We start from the raw sequence: 13,754 nt of genomic DNA on the forward strand, positions 1-13,754 counted from the left end.
ACTATTACTGAAAAAATGCTTAATTTCCCATTTTTAGCATATAATTATAAAATCAATTGTAATATAAATATTGTACTTACATTGCAGTGTATAGTTTATAGAGCAGTATAAACATGTCATTGTCTGTATGGAATTTAAGTTTGTATTGACTTCACTAGTGCTTTTTATGTAGCCTGTTGTAAAACTAGGCAAATATCTAGATGAGTTGATGTATCCCCTGGAAGACCTCTGTGTGCCCCCAGGGCTATGTGTACCACTGGTTGAGAACCAGTGATCTAGATTTAAGACAGTGTAAGCAAGATCAGAATTTCCCCCTCTTGGGTATGGGAATATTTGGAATTCTACTCAAGCCATGAATTCTAAAAGAAATTTATTTTTAACTGCAGATTCTTTAAATAAATGACAGTCACAGTGAATAAATTGTACCATATACATGATTTCTTTCACCTTTAGTTATATGCATTCTTCTCAACGTCAAGGGATAGATTCCAAGATGCTATATATCTACATAGCTCCATTGACTTCAGTGGAGTTATGCTGACTCAAACACTGGCTGAGAAACTCTCAGTCAGTCCTCAAGAAAAAGTCTAAATGCATGTGCTGTGGTAGATATTTGTAAAATGTGCCCATTACATTTCAATAGAGAGTAGCAATGTATAATTCCCCCGCATGAAATTACAGCCAGCAAAATTGTTTAATAATCTAGGAATTTAGAGCTTGATCTTTTTTCCAATGAATTAAATGGAAGAGTTCTACCAGAGACTTTAACAGAAGCAGGAATGGGCACACATTCTGGTCACTATATTGTTGAAAGATATAAAATTCCTTATTTCTTTCCCCTTCAGTATTACGTCATGACATTAAATAATGCAACGAATGATACCTACCAGCCTCTATGTATCAAACTTTCATTTTACAAAATAAACAAGCAACATTTTCCATATTCAAAGCAAAAATAGCAGACTTGGTTTGAAACTCAGTGCGGCACAGTGCATAGAGTGAAGGTGGTGATATCAGTAGCTCCAACTCCATTGATATCAATGGACTTATACTAGGGCTGAATTTGGCCAATGACTCTTAGTTTTCGGCTATCTTGGAGAGTCAGAGTTGACAGTAAAAAGGGGTCTGCACTTATTTCTAAAGAAATACCCACCCAAATGTTGCGTAAACATTCTTTTTCATATGACAATTTGATAAGCAACATTAAAGGTTAACATCCAAGTTTGCAATCCACTCTATGGCTTTTGATGAAACAGAATGAATCAAGGCTATTTCTCTGGAGAAGGCAGCAGTTCACTACATGTTCCATGGTTTGGATGTCTTCTCCACATGTGCATACTGGCCTGTTCTTCATTTGTGTAGTAAGTAATTGCAGCATCCATGTGAGGTTCAAATGCAGGTTGCTGTGATCCATATTGTATGTGGCATGGTGAAACCAGGTGGTGGACTGTAGGATCTGTAATCAAGTCTTGATTCTTGACATCACTGTTTTCTCACAGCTTCTGACACTTGTCTTTTGGCGACAGTCCCAAAGCAATGAGAGTTTTAGCTGTTAACCAGAAGTAGGTTCCTGGACTTAAGGTGGCATCTCAGGGTTTCTTTGAGATCTTCATAAATGGGCAAGACTGAGTTCATTATCACAGAGATGTGTTCTCATATTAGTGCTGCTTCTCTTTGGAGGGATGGTGGTAAGATATGCATGAGGACAGGAAACCAGCCTCTGATTTCAGCAGTCTGACAATTCTCATAGCAGTGTTCAATTGCACATCAACAAATTTCATATGTTTGCTACCTGCCCATTCTGGCATGCAATATTCAGCTGTTGAGAAGATGAAGGCCAAAAGTGGCTGTCCACAAGGTGTGAGCTCTGCTTCCCAACTGATCCTGGCTAGTTTGTGGATTACATTGTTCCTTTATCTTGGCAGCCGTCCTCATCAGATGCTGTCAGTATGTGAGGCTATGATCCAGAATCACTCAGCTGTTTCAGGAAGTCCTTGTGCCTGAGTGTAATGTTGAGGAAGATGACATTCAGGCACTTCTTTACATGTTGGTTGCTCTGGTAGAAAATTGAGACACCGGGGGGTGGGGGTGGGGGGAGTTTAGGGTTCAGATCAGAGCTGCCATGACCAATAGTACTCCAGTTTTTTGTAGGTCTTCTGTGAAGATGTGTTCCACTTGGGTGAAAATGCTCGCTTGAATCCTTCATGTATCCAAATTTCCGTAACTAGGTCAATGATGTGTCACTGATATAAATATTAAAAAGCAAATGCTGAAAACATGGATCCCTGTGGGAGCCCATTGTTCTGTAGTTGAGGTCTGCTGTTCTGTTCCATTAATTATGTGTGAAACTTGCTGTTGGTGGCATGACTGTCAGTAGGTGCAGCGTTGTTGTTCTGCAACACTGTTTTCAACACTTTTTTTTTTTTTAGAAGCAGGCCACTGAAGTTATACAAAAGCTGACTTTTATTAAGCAACTGATATTTGCATGTCCCAGGGCTGGGTGCTATACTAAGTATATTAGAAACGTATTCTAAATCCTTATATTGAAATTGTTTCTGCATCTTCTACTTTTCAAAATGGTTTCCGTATTTTCAAATGTTCCAATTATTTCCTGTCATGGGGTCCACTCACCGCGTGTGGTGCCGCCTCCAGGTGATTCTGGGGATTAGCTCTTGCCAGGCACTGCCCTCCTCTGGTGGTGTCTCTACCCATCTCTTTCACCCTGCTCACGTTTCTGTTTGTGGCTTGGCCCTCCGGCCAGGTCACTAAAGTTCGCCCCTTCTGGGGAATTCAGAATCCTTCCATACCAGCTGTCTGGCTAGTGTCTCCAAAGTTCTGTGACACTTTCCAATGGCTGGTAGGATTACGCAGCCCCGCCCTCTACACTGGGTTCCATCCCGAGGACCCTATAACAAGCAGCCAAGGTCTATACAATACTACCCCTTACTGTTGTTTCCCTGGGCTTCTTCCTACCTATCTGGCTTCCCGCTCTTCCTGGGTTTGCCAGCTCAAACTCCCTCTCCCCAGGGAGTGAGTATAGATATTTCATAAAGCCCCCTGCTGCCTGCAGCTCGTGCACTTATACAAGCCCCTCCTGTTCCTGCCCATTTCCAGTTCTTGCCCTTTTCCCTGTCTCCTTCTTCAGGTGCAGCCTGGGCAGTTAATTGGCCTGCCTAGCCACTTTAACCCCTCCTGGCCTTGTGTGGGGTGGTCACTCCATCACATTTACCCTAAACCAAAATTTGAGCAGATGGTCATTTGGGTTAACTGGCTACCTGCAGAGTTAGAACTTCCTGGGACCTGCATGGGCTGCAAGGTAGAGTGATCTGACACCCAAACTTTAGGGTGTTAGGCCTACCCATTTTGGTGAGCTATAAGCTATGAGCTGAGATCTTGAGGAACTGTAAGTTCTATCCATGCAAGCAGTGGAAGTCTGCCAGTTTTGGCAGACTGAGAACGTTCGTGCAGCGAAGGAAGCTGGGTTTTACTGGGAGGACTTGGCAGGCTATAAGAGTGTGTTCAGTCGACAGTTAAGTCCAAAGCTTAAGTTCAAACAAGTAGAATTCTTGAACGTGAATGTAAGCTACTGAGTGCAGTGAGTGGTAGGTCTGAGAGTCATATGCCACCGCCGAGAGCTGTTCAAGACAGAATTAACTCAAGTGGAAGGGAACTGTGAATCATAGGGTGGAAAAATCCAGTGGAGTACTTGGCCTAACCTACTTTTTAACTCCCTTTGTTACTTTGTTCAATTAACCCTTCGGTTTTCAAATTGTTCTTTTTTTTTTTTTTTTTAAATTTTAACTTTCATAATCCAAGAACATAGATGTATTAGGAGAAATGCAGGAAGAGAGAGGTTAGTTTTTGGAATAGGGAAGGGGATGACTGCATTCAATTGTTTATGCTTGACTATTTGTCATCACTGTATATATTTATTTGGTGCGTATGACAACTTACATTTACACTTTCACAGAACACTTTTTGCAGATTGGGTAACTTTGCTGCCCATCATACCTTTGTAAACTTATTTTCCAGCATTTCAGTTTTATATGGTATTTTCTCTAAAAACAGAAAAGCTATTTAGTACCAAATCCTGAAGTCTGTACTCAGTCCTGACTCAAGGCAAATTACTATTGACAACGAAAAGTTTAGCCCTGAGTAAAAATTAAGGACATAGGGATCTGGCCCTTGTAATACTTTGTCTCAGCTGCATAGAGAGACATTTGGGCACCTGCATGCAATAAGTCCTGTATGGTATAGTCTCATCCTCCTTCATTAGCAGCACAGCACAAGTGTGTTCATTTAATTGTCCACTTGTCGTCTTATCTTCTGGTACAGTTTGAATTGCTAACCTGTAGGTTGCTGTTTCATGTTGTTGTAATAACTGTAGATTATATTCTGTTTTGTACTTGCAAATAGCTCTACCCATCCCTCCCCTCAGGTAAAAATGATGTAACACACACAATTAATCAGTTTACTGATAAAAATCACTATGTCTTATTTTTTGTATGTATTTATTTTTTTCAGGTTATGGTGAATTGAATCAAGACTACATACCATGCACTGGAGTAGGTAGAGTATTTATATTTTAATATTTACTGTTGTCATCTCTTATAATTCGTCTTATACCCTGCATTTCACCATAGATTCTCAGCTTTCGAACTACATTCATTTATTGAATGATAGTTTAATTGGTAGCAAAGGCCCTCTTTAACTTCTGAAAACTGAGTGGAGAAGTTTGCTTACTGTTTACCTAGTTAAATGACACAGGATCAGTAACATAGGTATAATTTTTGAGTTATAGTTTATATTGCATAAATTAGGATTAGACAAAACATAGAGCACTCATGTAACTATTTTCATCTTAATTGCCTCCTTCCCCCTCATTTTTCCAAAAGTAACCTCATTTGAGATTCCGTGTGTATATCTGATAGAATGGCCTTCTCACAGAAATTGTGTTTTATGTTCAGGTTATATTTTCTGTCCCTTCCTGTGGTTCTATCATAACATTTCTAAACCTGATGGTTAGTAATTCATTGAGAACGTAAATTAAGAGTGTGTTTATTTTAATCAACTTACTTTTAAGTAGGTCATGTGAGTGTGAAATGCTGGGTGCTCCGCAAAATTACATCACCTAGGTTTGAAAATTTACTAGTTTGAGATGAGATTTTGGCCTCTGTGTTTTGAGTTAGGTCTGGCACGCCAGACCACCCATTGATTTCAGTGGTGCAGGGTAAGAATTTAAATCTAAATTTCATTGTGAAAGAAGTTAGGGGCCCAAGTCTGCTCCCATTCAAATCAAGATTGGCAGAAATGAGCTCATTTTGGGTCAGATACTGTATCCTATTCTATAATCTATTTTTCACCTTTTCTAATATTGAGGTAGTCAATTTCCACTGTTAAATAGCTACGTACTAGGAGTACTCATGGTAGTAAGTATTGCATTCAGCAATTTTGTTGGATCTATATAAGCCTCTTCAAAAGTTGTTCTTTGAGTCATATTTTGGGAGATGGGTATGAATTTGCTTGTGGCATTCTTCTAATCTGAGATTTGATTACTCCATCTCTACTGGGTAGTTGCAGACAGCACATCATTAAAATATTTATTTTCTCAGTTGTTCTCCTTTTCTAGATTTGAATAATTTAAAATGTTTCTCCTGGGCAGCTTGCATGTTGTGTAGAATGCCAATTGAAGAATTTTGTGTACTTATTTGAATCAAAAGAGAATTCAAGTGACTTTGTGTAAACAATGTGGTCCTGTTGGAAATTGGATCCTCTTTCTTAAACTTGCAAAGTTATTTTTTTTTCTTTTTTCTTTTTAAATATGGTTTGATAAATTTTGCTCCTGTGACACGTCAGTTTCTAATTGTCCAAAAGAAAGAGATAAAGGAAATTTAATCTGAAGGAACTATTAAATTTTGCCTGAATACGAACAGTAGGATCAAGATTTATTTTATGAAAAAGATATCCTAACTTTGCTAGGTCTGTGTTTTGCACTCTGAATTTTCAAAACATCAATTTGATACAAAGAAAAGTTCTGGAACAGTAATAGCTGTGCTACTAATGACCCACAAACATCAATAAAACAACTGCCCTATTTACTTATCTTCTGTTTAGCAGTGCTAAACTAGATATTTTTACACGAATGCTGTCGGTTTCAATTTGCATATGAAATGTGTTCCATTTGTATTAAATACGTCCTTAGCCAACATATTTTTTTCCAAATTTAATATATGTGCCTAGTAATGTAGTTTAAAAACAAACATTTAGTCTCTAAGATCATTTGGCAATGGCTGAATATTTGTAGTCTAACACTTATATGTACGCACGCTTGATGTATTCCCTTAATGTGACGTTATAGCTGGTTTGTGATAGAAGTGTGTTTTTCTGTGGTTCAGTACATAAGCAAGATGTTCCGTATCAGGTTTTCATTTTCCAAAAAGGGCCCAATAAGTAAAGATTTGTAGGCAAATATTTATAAACATACAATTAAAATAATGTGGAATCTGTTCCTTTATTACTTGTTGAGGTCAATGGAACATCTGCCTGCAAACATTAATCTTCGAAAGCTTTTAGCTGCAATGCTTTGTATTCAACAACTAAGTTGTCAATGTAATTTAATTAGAAATATTACCAGCAAACATACTGTACTGTTGTACACGAGCTTCAGTGCCATCATTTCCTGCTTGGAAATGCAGGACAATAGCTCTAGGGTAGGAAACTGTAACGGATGCATATTCAGTTATATAGCATACATAGCAATCAGTTATTGAAAAGATCTGAGACTATTTTTTCCCCTCAGTATTTATTGGCAAAGTGATAATTCTGGGGTGAAGGAGCAATTGTGGCAGTTGGCTATTAATAATTGTCACAGACTGACTAATATTGCATTCAGTTTGGAGACATTTCTCTATTAGTTCAATTAGTCAGTGTCCTTAAATGGACTATTTAAGATCTAGATCTCCTATCTCTTTCTGTCTTCTTCAAAGGCACTGGGAGCTTTTGCTGTTCCTGTAGTCTTCTCAACCCCACTGAAGAGAATTATTCTCCTCCTAGGACTTCCTTGATCATTACTAGGCTCTTTCTCTCTCTCTCTCCCCCCTCCCTCTCCCCCAGCAACATCCCCATCTCCTCTTATTTAGGGTCTTTTCTCTCTCCCCTACTTCCGTTCCCTCCTAGTTGTTTTCATTTCTCTTGCCAGCTCTCCCTAACGTTACCTTTAGGTACTTTTGTTCTCCTCACTATTCTTCTTGAAAATATTTGTTGGATTTCTGCTGCTACCATTACTCACTCACATGGCATTCTCATACCGGGGCTGTTCATGGAGGGTTAGTGTAAGGTTCTCAATATGCTGCTGTTAAAAATGCAACTTTCAATGTCTTAAACTTGTCAGTAAATAAACACACGAGGCATTTCTTTGGCCTGGTTAGACAAACAATTTTTAAACCAATTGTTTTGAAGTAATGTCAAAAATCAGTAAAACTATTATCTGATCTTATAGCTGTGGAAGTTCTATCGGAGGAAGTGGGTTCTATAGTACTTCTTCTAGCTGTTAAATTAAAAGGTTATGCACTACTTTACGCACTGTGTCATTTTAAGTCTTTCAAAGACAGGTACCATTAAATGAGACCCAAAGATGACCCATTACTGCAACGTGCTAAGTTTCTCTTGCAAGACAATGAGTTTTCTTTACTTCTCATGAAGTTGCATTTCAGAAGAGACCCAGAGGAAGCTTTCTGTGTCCACAGCATACCCGGATTGCATTCCTCTTGACATATACACTTTGGACCACACTTGGTCACAGTACAACGGTGTTTAGCATTGGGGTTATTATGACTTGGAGAATGAGGGAAGGAGGAAATCTATCGGGGGCAATGCTCATTGTTTGGTGTTAATTCAGTAGTTTTATACCCACCATGGTCACGGGGTGAGATATTTGAAAGAGCTCTGTGACTAGTTTAAATTGAAAGATGCGGGTAGCTATCCAAAACAGTGTATCTTGGAAGTTTTCTTATATTCCTTTAACTGTTTAACTGATTTGGGGCTGATTATTTCTTTTGCTGTTCATGCAGGCTTTTGCATTGATCGCTGCAAGCCTGGCTTTCAAAATGACTGCCCTTGAGTTATATGGTATTTACTGTCCTGATAAGAGTGCACAGTGCTCAAAATAACACCAAATATCTATTAAATTAGCAAGTGTACTTACATGTTTATGAAATCAGATGGAAAAACAGTTTCTACATCGGAGCGAATCCACTTTTCTTCACTTGGTTGATGTACAGAGAGATTATCTTGATCTTCTGAGAAGGTTAAGCTGTCATCTAGTTAAATATGTACTGAAAATAAACAATGCTGCGAAAGCTGCTGCCACTTGTGATTGATACTGACGACGGGTGGTTGTTTTAAATCGTGTGTGTGTGCAGATGCACACAAACTGCCCATTTGCCAGACATTTCAAGGTTCCTTCCTTAGATTATGATGTAATCTGGGTTTCTAGTTGCATTAGACATCCCTTCTGTTTAAGGGGAAAGTAACCGCCATGCTGAAATAGCACTAACACTGGTGCTACAGGATAGGTTGTGGTGATTTATTGCCCACTTATTACATGAGTGACAGTGTTATATTTTGGACAATAGGGGGTCACTCCTATGAGGATTGCTTTTCTGTGACAAACAGCTCGTGGCTCTGGTATGATAATGGTGGAGGCATATTGTTATACTTTTTTTTTTAAAGCACTCATTACTGTGATAGATAAGCCCTTGAAATGCATAATAAGGTTTAAGTAATTGTTAAAGGTGGTCTAGTCCTTCCAGCTTTATTTCTATAACATCACAGGACCCTGGCGCCAGCACACTCAACCCTTCTCTTCATGTGACACCAGCAGTCATTTTTCCAGTGTTGTTACTATGTGTGCTAAGCCCTGGTTGAATTTTAATTCCAATGCTTGAACAAAAGGGAGAATGAATAAAAAACAGTTTTAAAGAAAAGGCCAATAATGTTTATATCCATTCAGTAAACATTATCAATCAAAGTTCTCCCAGCTTTATACGGCTGTTTCCTTAACAAATACATGTATGCTATGGCTATTTATCAAATCTGGGAGTTTAGATGATGAGCTTGAGTACTCTCTCAGGGTAACAATAAAAACAGCCTGTCTGCAGTTTTGTTGAGTGAGCACTTGAAAATTGGCAGAATAAATGTGTTGCTCTGACATGAGGAAGAGCCTCTTAGAGCTTGTTTGTGTTTTAAGGTTGGTAGCGTGCTCCCACTGCAATCTCTGACTGATCTTTTGGAAAGTACCCTTTTGTAGTACGGAAGTCAGGTCTTGTTTGGGATTTTGAAGAAATGTACATCATGTCTACTATCACCTACTAAAAGCCCTATAAGTAGAGAATCTTCCAATGGGTGTAAAAGTGGTTGGGGCTGAAAGCAAAGAGGTCTGTCTGAGATAAACTACATTTATTAAATGAAAGAGGGAGAGAGCCTTAAACAATGCTATAGGTAGCTGCTGTCATGGGCACTGTTTAAAGGGAATGAAAAACTGCTTCATGGAAAGAATTACTGTACTGAAAAATGAAATGTTGCATCACTGTAAGCAAGCATGTGGTATTGGTTCTAAAGGGCACGGCAAAACAATATGTCTGGTGCAATAAGAAAGATGAAAATTGCTACAGGAGCTGTTATTTCAGGTATTACATCCATCATCCCATGTCTCAGGACTGGAGATGACTCAAGGGACAGTTAAGTGAATTTAGTGCTCATGAAAGATGCCAGTCCTGGAAGTGAGGTTCTCTGTTTACTCACAGGACAGGTACAGCACGTGCAGCACAGATACAAGGGTTTGCCAGGCTAACTTGTACCTGAGCAGAAAGGATACACTTTTAGGACTGAGGAAAGTGCAGTTTCTGGGTATCTTTTAAGACTTGCAAGCAGATTGCTAACTTATATCTATTGCCATAGTGATTTAGGAACTGAAATGAGACCGCTATCTTATTTCCTGACGCCTACGACGTAATCAACAACTTTTAATGGTTTGTGACTTGGGATGAATGAACCCTAGGGACTTAGATACCAAACAGTATCAAAAGTACAATACCATACAATATCATACCATAGGCACATAGCTAGATACAGAGAGATTTAAGGTTTTGCATATCTCACAAACTAATTTCAGTTGCTCTTTTCCCTTGTACTTTAAATCCATTATTATTTTTTTAAAAGAGAAGGTGCACTTTTCTAGCTAGCAGAGGTTAGGGGTCTATTACAGGAGTAGGTGGGTGAGGTTCCGTGGCCTGCAAGGTGTAGGAGGTCAAATAGATGATCATGATGATCCCTATGTATTAGGGGGAGAAAATCACCTCTTCCCAAAAGTTAGACTCAGTGGCTGGTTGGTATTTGGCGTAGACCAGGGATGGGCAACCTTTGACACATGGCCCATCAGGGAAATCCGCTGCTGGGCCAGGCCAGTTTGTTTACCTGCAGCGTCCGCAGGTACGGCCGATTGCAGCTCCCACTGGCCGTGGTTCACCATTCCAGGCCAATGGGGGCTGCAGGAAGCAGCACAGGCCAAGAGATGTGCTGGCCGCCGCTTCCCGCAGCCCCCATTCGTGAATTGGTGATCTTCATAAGAACAGTTCCATGTCTTACTATTCATCTGCTAAGTCATCTAGTCCCACTGCGCATTTTAATGTAATATTATTCAAACTACTACCTGTGTGAGTGCTTGTTATAGGTAAGAAGAGTCACTAAACTTTGTGAGTCAGAATGATAAATTCAGCCACTATTCCCATCTTAATAAGAATGAGGTAAAGGTAATGTCTGTATTCCACATTTCCGTAATTTAAATATTCTCAGAGTTAACCAGGGCAAAAAGCATTAGTAATCTACAAAGCCCTTTTCAGAATGAAAGAGAATTTAGAGGCAGCAGCAGCTTGATCAGAATCCTGCATCAAAATGAACACGAAAGAGCTTTCTTGGGTGTGAAAAGCAAGGCAGTCAAAATTGAACCATAGCAAATTTGAATGCAAAAACCTTGTTTGGTGCTGCAGAGTTGAAAGAGGAATCTCTTCTTTGGCTGAAGCAATGGCTGTCACAATTTTAAATATTAAAAGAAATAATTCTCTCAAGCTTCAGTACAGGAGAGAGAGGTTGTAGGCAAACTAATTGAAGAAGGTATGGAGCGCAAAGAAATGAAGGGCTAAAGAGGTAAGCCAAAGATTTATTAAGATTTATTGGCTCTTCAAACTAGTGACCAAATAAATCAAATGTTCCTAATATCTATTATAAGAATTACCAGGCTGGATCATACAAATGGTCCATCTGTGGTTAGATGTTGATAGATGTTTAGCTGTGTGTGTGTGTGTGTGTGTGTGTTCCCTCTGTTTGCCACCCCAGCCCTACGCAGACAGCTGACACAGCAGACCTTGAGCGAACCGCCCAATGGCTACAATATCTGTTAAGGGATGAGGCCACCCTGCCAGGTTTATTGTCAACGAAGCATGGTACTAGTATCCCACAGTCTCTACCGGACCACTAATACACGTATGCCTGAAACAGTGGACCAGCTCAGTAAACAGCGGGCCTTTTTGTTCCTCCTTAGGCTAGACAGAGATACTCCCTCTGAGATACATTTTTATCCCCTGATACAAACAAGTTAGTACTGCCCCTCTAACATAGTTAGTTACTGCCCCCTGATGTGGCTAGTTATCACTCATCACCTTGTACATTTTGGTTCAATCAAAACAACTCTATTACGTACTATCATCCTGATCTTATCTTTTAGGAGGGGTCAGTGTGTTCCTGTTATCCTTGGGGAATGCTTTTGTACCATCCTTGATATCGGGATGTTCTGGTACCATATCGGGATGTATTTGTGTGAATACTCTGTGACTAGCACTTCTTAGGAATGTGTACTTCTGCAATATCAACCCTGTTCTTGCCAGATTCTGTGAGCAAGTCCTGCCTCATACCAGGCCCCTGATACAATGGCTTATGTCTCAGGCTCTCTTCCTACTACACCATCTAACCCAGTATCCTGTATTCTGACAGTGGCCAATGTCAGATGCTTCAGAGGGAATGAACAGGGCAATTATTGTGTGGTCCATCCCCTGTTGTCCACTCCCAGCAGTTGTATGTATTATTTGTATTTGACCAGGATCCTACTGCTCTGGGCACTATACAAACAGAGAACCAAAAGACTGTCCCTGCCACAAAGAGCTTAGGTTTCAGAGTAGCAGCCGTGTTAGTCTGTATTCGCAAAAAGAAAAGGAGTACTTGTGGCACCTTAGAGACTAACCAATTTATTTGAGCATAAGCTTTCGTGAGCTACAGCTCACTTCATCGAAAAGTACTCCTTTTCTTTTTACAAAGAGCTTACAGTCTAAGCAGACAATACTGTCTGAATCCTGTTCACTAGGTAGCCTGCTTTCTTTTGTGTGTGATTACGTATTGCAGTATGAAGATACTGCTCATTCATAGATGGGGAGGATAGAAAGGCAGAGTCATACTAGGAGGTGCCAATTAACTGTGGCAAGGTGATCAGCATCTCAACTCCTTAGTTAATGAGACGCTTGTCACCTCCCAGATTCAGGCCCAGAGCCAAATTAAAAGTAGCCCTACCTTGAAATGAAAAAGGGAAATCAGGTTTCTGAGATTAATAGTGTTTTCTGTCACTATAAATTAGATCGGCTTTACAAGCTTTTCAACAAGCTAAATAAGAATGAATGTTTTTTGCCACGGATAGTAAACCACCACCTTATCTGTCATTCTGACCAGTTATTAAAATAGTTTCCTTTTGCCATTAATTCTCCTGTTGTTAATTGCCTTGTACATCTTGACAATGCCACTGGCAGTTTGTAATAGCGTCAATTAACATTTAGGAAATTCAGCCCAGTCACCCATTTACTCCTAATAAGCATTAAACAGTTAAACATTTGCTCAAGGAATGCTGGTAAAATGCATTGACATTGTGTTTTCCAGGTTACTCCAGAGTACCTTACTCTGAAGTAAATCTGATTTTGGAATAAGGTACTATTCAACAGGAAGAATAAGGGTAGCACAGTTGGAGCCTTTGCTATTAAGAATAGCAACAATAACAATGCTTGAGTAAATGACTTCACTTTGGTTTACAAGGGCAAAATTTGGTCCCAGTACATTTCAGCTAGTATGTTCGTAAACATCTCTAGTGCTGACTCCTCTACCATCCTCTTTGATTAAAACAAGGGAACAATTCATCAATCTATCAGTTTAAAACAACATACAAAAATCCTTAGTCAAATCTTGGAGTCTGTTCTCAGTGTTCTTTTTGAAGCCAAAGTTACCATTGCAGCTGACGGGAGTTTTGCTTGGGAAAGAACTTGAGGATTTGATCCTTTAGATCATGTTTAATTTTTTTCCTTTTTCATGAACAGATCATTGATCTAGTTCTGCCACAGTAAGTTCTGTAAACAAACACCCTTCATTTCTTATACTGTTTGCTTTCAAGTACTTTTTCATTGCCCCAGTTTTCCTTTTGCCTCTGATAAAAGTATATAATTACTTTATCTTCTGAAGTTCTATTTACCTCTTTCCTTAACAATGACCCAATTCTCACTGACTAGGAGTAGCCATATTGATAGCAAGGTGCCACACGGCCTAAGAAAGGACATCAGAATCAGGCCCTTGTTTTGCCTGCAATATCTAATTGCTACCTTATACTCCTGTCTTGTTACTTCCTCCCTTTTTCGTTTAAGGTACAACTCCCTGTCACCCTTCAAATC

At 39.4% G+C, this 13,754-nt stretch overlaps 1 protein-coding gene across 6 annotated transcripts in view; it reads left to right on the top strand.

Moving 5' to 3' along the window:
- The window catches only part of CNTN4 (contactin 4), a 632,588-nt gene that overhangs the window by 68,868 nt on the left and 549,966 nt on the right, over positions 1–13,754 (top strand). For 3 of the 6 annotated variants that reach the window (XM_043551001.1, XM_043550999.1, XM_043551002.1), the window contains exon 2: positions 4,525–4,565. The gene's annotated coding sequence lies outside the window, so the exon portion shown is untranslated. Of the gene's footprint in view, positions 1–4,524; positions 4,570–13,754 lie in introns of all 6 variants that reach the window. The other 3 variants (XM_043550998.1, XM_043551000.1, XM_043551003.1) reach the window with 1 other exon arrangement.

This window comes from Chelonia mydas, chromosome 7, assembly GCF_015237465.2.
Source record: "Chelonia mydas isolate rCheMyd1 chromosome 7, rCheMyd1.pri.v2, whole genome shotgun sequence".
NCBI lineage: Eukaryota > Metazoa > Chordata > Testudines > Cheloniidae > Chelonia > Chelonia mydas.